The following is a 6000-nucleotide window of genomic DNA, read 5'->3' as shown; positions in this document are numbered from 1 at the left end:
AAGAACCAGTAGTCTCAAGTATACAAATTTGATTACCTTGAGCCACATTTTAACATTTTGTTAACTTGACCATTCAAAATTTCTGTCATCAGACCAATTTGTTGTAGTAATAATACCCAGTCCCACCCTCTCCATACACTAGGTTAAAGATAAATATAAAGCAGATCTCCTTCTAAAACAAGTGAACACAAATCAGAAAGTTTATACTGGAAAAGACCATGGTTTCCACTTCGTTGACCAATCTTTGCGGTAGAATTTTATGACTCTCGCAAAGTAAACATTGTTTCGGCACCATGTATATTTCAAATACTAATCAAGAAAATAATGGCTAAAAGTGCCAAGACTCAAGGCTTAGATGAGTCCATTGGATCGATTTCTTTGCTGGAGCTGAAATTTAATAGCTTGCCAAGAGAGCCAATCAATGATGCATTCTTTTTAAAAATAATTCTATCTCAGTGTTTCACTTTTCATATAGAAATGCATGCTCTTCCTCACTGGCTTTGTACAGAAAAATTACATTCTAGTGAATTTGCTAAAAATTCAAATTTACTAGTATTTTAAAATTTTAAAGAAAGACCATGCTTCTGTGATTTAGCTTGACTGGCTTTTATACTCGAATATCATTCAGTATCAACATTACACAGAATATTGCTTGGTCAGAGATGGAGCAAAAGTAGAATAGGATGATTTGTTTAGGAGAGTCTTAGAAGGAGTCTCATTGATACAAAATACAGCTTGGATCCAAATAATGGAAGAAGGAAGTAAAATAAGTACCTTTATAATATCACATTTTCTTTGGGTAACTTGAAAAGTTCTGCCTACTGTGGTTATTTACAGGATTTAAAACCAATGTGGGGCTTCCCTGGTGGTGCAGTGGTTGAGAGTCTGCCTGCCGACGCAGGGGACACGGGTTCGTGCCCCGGTCCGGGAAGATCCCACATGCCGCGGAGCGGCTGGGCCCGTGAGCCATGGCCACTGGGCCTGCGCGTCTGGAGCCTGTGCTCCGCAACGGGAGAGGCCATAACATTATGTGAGAGGCCCGCGTACTGCAAAAACAAAAAAACAAACAAACACAAAAAAAACAAAAGAAACTAATGTGCTATAACTACTAGGGAAAATGTATTATTTGAGAAGTTATGAGGGACAAAAGCCCGAGGTGGTCTGGTCTCCTGGTATATCATATTGACTCAGTGCCAACCAAGTACCTTTGCTTCTCAATGCATTTTCATCAAAAGGTGGGGCTGCATTTCACAGAGAATTTACCTCTAAAGAGCTGAGAAAGGTTAGAATGTTTATGTATATGTCAGTGAATCTTCAATTTTACCCTTTGTTACATTCAATTTTCTTTTTTTTTTTTTAATTTTATTTATTTATGGCTGCGTTGGGTCTTTGTTGCTGCGCGTGGGCTTTCTCTAGTTGCGGCGAGCGGGGGCTACTCTTCATTGCGGTGCACGGGCTTCTTATTGCGGTGGCTTCTCTTGCTGCGGAGCACGGGCTCTAGGTGCGCAGGCTTCAGTAGTTGCAGCATGCGGGCTCAGTAGTTGCAGTGCGTGGGCTCAGTATTTGTGGTGCACGAGCTTAGTTGCTCCGTGGCATGTGGGATCTTCCCAGACCAGGGATCGAATCCGTGTCCCCTTCATTGGCAGGAGGATTCTTAACCACTGCACCACCAGGGAAGTCCTCAAATTTCTTTCCAATTAAAAAAAAAGACTTGATTATGCAATATAGTGTAGTTTTCTAAACATTTTATGTATCCCAACAGCTACATTTTCTTCTGTCATAGTTAAGGGACTATTTTAATTATTGTTGATTCATTAAAAAATTTAAATACTTTAACACTGATATTTGATTTTTAAGATAGACATGATCATGTTGGTGTTCTATCCCAAACAATACCATTTTCCCATTAATTAATTCTAGTTGAGCTCTCATATGTGGCATGGGGAGGGGATGAAGCAGGTAGTCAGTAGAGGCTTCTAAACTAACAATTTGCAATTTAGGGACAGAGAGAGTTTGCAACCACAAACTGTTTGTAAAATGAGGTATTTTGAATCTCAGAACATACTAATCTGTTGGTTGCATGTTACAATTTCTTTTAGAAAGTGGTCCCTTTGAATTCTATGAAGCCAAACAAAAGGAAAGAAAAATTACTTGAAAAGTGAATTGGGTGCTGAGTAAAACTTCTTCCCTTGTTCAGTGATGCATCTTAGAACCTGAAATAGTAATTTCTCTTATTTTGTCATGCGCCTTATTTCAGCACACCAAACACTAAATGAAGTGTAATAGACTGTATAGAAATGCCAAGACAGGTAACAATTTACATGTTCTCTTTTGTATATAAAGTCAATATTATATATTATAAACCCTGTGGGATGCTGACACAGAAAAATCCATGTTCAAATCAGTTCTTGTACAGATAAATGACCTCTGATGTAAACTAGACAGTGATTAGCCAACATCTTTTCTGATCTGTTTTTCTAAAACAGAAACTACAGAAATAGATAAATTGTGACTATTTCAATTTTTAAAATTATAGTTACATATGAGATAAGCTTTGAGAAAACATTTGAAAGACTTGTTTTTCTTTTGCAGTGAATGCTTTCTAACTTTTCTTATATAATAAGCCCACTTTAGACTTTTATGTATAAAGCATGATCTCCTTCAAGGCTTTCATGTTCTTGATGGCATTTAAATGTTGATAATAGCAACAAATAGTTGAACTACTAAAAACAGCAACACAAATATTGTACATTTGTAAAGTCTTTTCATATCTGTGTAATCATCATAACAACTTGGGTGGGCAGAGCTGAGAGGAGATATGGGTAGCCTTGTCTTACAGATGAGAAAATTGTGTTTCCCAAAAGATAAATGATTGACATTGTCCCAGACTCCAACAGGGTGGCTGGAGGTCTCTGCAATTTTATTCATGGTCACAATAAGTCTTAAGGAACCAGAGCATGGCACATCCAAGCTGGAAGGCATCATTGTTCAGGTTAAGGAGGGAGCTACTTACGAATAAGAAGGTATTGTTTCAGACAGGCACGGACAGCCCCTCCACCAGGATTTTCCTAAACCTCTCTCCAAGCTGGCTACCTCAGTGCTTCAGCTTACCACTTGGAGAATGATGCCCAACTCAAGCCAATTACATATTTTTCATTGTATTTTCTCCTGTCTCTCTAGATATTCTTTTTTTTTTTTTCCATTTCAAAATGTGTAAGGAAATAGAGAGTAAGAGAAGAGAGTAATGGATGGGGAAAGGTTGTCCTTTTAAAAGGATGGTCGGTGAAAGCCTTTCTAATAAGCTGATTTTTGAGTACTTACAAACATATATCCAGTAATCCCAAAGAAAATCCTGACAAATTGAATTCAACACCACCTGTTTTTAAAAAAATACTGTAGCATACAATAAGGCTTATCCCTAGGAATGCTAGGCTAGCTTAACATTCAGAACATTTCTTAAATAATTTATGAAATTGAGATATTTAAGGACATGGCTCACCTCTTTTAGTCAGCACTGTACTGGAAGTACTTAACAATGAAGTAAGACAAGGAAAACAAATGGTTGTTGTAAAGAAATAAATTTGGCGTTATTTGTAGGTTAGTTAAGTCTACATATAAAATTTAAAGTTATTAACAAATTTGAGAGCTACCATATGTACCTTACCAGATATTAAGTCTTATATAACTGCAGAAATAAAAATAGCATGATGTTGGTACAGGGATAGCCAAATAGACCAGTGTAACCAATGAATAGAACAGAAAACAGGAACGCGTACGTAAACTTATGTGGGAGTTCAATAAAATAAGAGAACTGTCATTACAAATGGTAGGAATGGTTGGGCTAGTCAATAAATGGTGATGAAAAAAAACTGACAACCCATATAGGTAAAAATAAAATTATATCTATTTCTTCATATTATATATAAAATATATTTCATATTAAAGACCTCAATATGAACACTAAATATTTAAAACTTTGAGAATAATTTTTAGGAAAATGTCATTATGACATCAGAGTAGGGAAGATTTAATAAGCAAAACTCAAGAAGCAAAAGTATAAAGGACAATAATGATAAGTATTTCTAAAAGTTTTACATTTCTGAACCAATAAGGACACCATCAACAAACTAAAAATCAAGCCACAAGTTGGAAGCAGTCTGTGGTGCAGAAGTAGTGAGATCCAGTGTCTATCTAGGATGGGATCAGGAATGTCACAAAAGAAGAAACCCAACTTACCAATAAAAGGTGGAAAGATGCTCAGCCTCACTAATAATTATAGAACTACAAATTATAATAACAATGAAACGCTATTTTACCGAGACTGGCAAAAATGAATAACAATGATAATATCCAAACGAAACTTTGAGGGGATAGGAAGAAAAGGGGGGCTCTCATATCCTGCTCTTGGAGAAAGTAATTTGTTAATACCTTAAAAAGCTGATGGTGTTAATATCCTATGAACCTGAAATAGCATGCGTAAGTATAAACCCTAGAGGAGCTCTTGCATGTGGGCACAAGGAAACTTCTATGCTTGCTTTTAAGAGTAAAAAGAATGGAAACAACTCAAATGTTAACCAATGTAGGAATGTAAAAATTAACTATAGCATATTCATAAAAAGGACAAACTAGACTTACATGTATCAATTAGGCTGAATCTCAGAATTATAAGTGTAAAAGGAAAAGAGCAAAATTCAGTGTCTTCACTATGCTATGCCACCATTTGTGTAACTCTTAAGCACACAGAACAGTATAACTCGTATATGATCTAGCATAAAAGTACAAAATATGTGGATGAAAAAATACACATCAACTTCAGAATATTAGTCACCTCAGGTGATAGAGAGATGGGAATAAGGTGAGAGAAATCTTCTACTTTAACTGTAATACTTTATTTAAAAAAAAATTCAGGAGGGGGTAACCTGGGTTAGTTGTGAACAAGAAAAAAAAGTTGTCAACATAAAACTAGAGATACTCCCCCCCATCTCATTAATTTTAAGTCTCGGTTATACATGTGAGCTATTTTTTTGATCCTTTTTTTTACTCTAGATCACGTTAATGTGTCACTGATTTCCACCTCTACCCAGAGAGAAATTCAAGTTCAACAAGGAAATAGCTTTTGCACCCTTCCCAGAAACTCCATTGTAATTGATAGGTGGCTTAAAGTGGCTTAAAAAACACAAATTCATTATCTTATCATTCTGGGGGTCAGAACTCTAAAAACGATCAGGCATGGCCTATTCCTTGCCTTTTCCAGTTTCTAGAGATCTCCAGCATTATTTTAGCTCAGGGTCTCACTTCACTCAGACCCTCCTACCTCCCTCTTGCACGGACCCTTGTGATTTCAATGGACCCACTTGGATAATCCATGATCTTCTCCCCACCTCAAGGGGATGAGAATCCCTTGAGAAATCACATCTGCAAAGTCCCTTTTGCCATGTAAAGTAACATTTTCACAGGTATTAAGAATTAGGATGTGGACATCTTTTGGAAGGCCATTATTCTACCTACCACAATAGGCATTATTTCTCATTGTGTTTTCTCCTGTCTCTCTACATGTTCCCTTTTTTCAAAATGTGTTTATTTCTTCCTCTATCACTTGCTCTCTCTTAATCAGTTTGTCTGATATTTGTCTGTCGTATTAGCTACACCCTGACAGCTGTGGCCTGAGTGTGGGGTTTTACAGTATAAAAGGCTGGGAAGGCCTGGTCAGCCAGGCTGGAAGTTCTGTTCACGTTAATTTCCCCCTACCTATCATTTCCTTCTACTTCATCAAACAAAACTACTTTCATTGTGGTCTGAGTGGTTCTAAAGTAACCCCTGGTAGGATGCCTCCTAAACCCTTGTTAAAGGGAAAGGGGTATCCTTCGCATCCCCACTCTGCGTCCCACTCCCAGAACTGCTCATTCTCTACGATGGAAGCCTCTGAGCTTCCTTTCTTTCCCATCCTCAGTTCTTGGAAACACCTAAGGAGGCGAGCGCCTCAATTTACGACTCCCTCGA

The sequence above is a fragment of the Delphinus delphis genome, chromosome 9 (genome assembly GCF_949987515.2).
Source record: "Delphinus delphis chromosome 9, mDelDel1.2, whole genome shotgun sequence".
Lineage (NCBI taxonomy): Eukaryota > Metazoa > Chordata > Mammalia > Artiodactyla > Delphinidae > Delphinus > Delphinus delphis.
Note: the sequence above shows the minus strand (reverse complement) of the source record.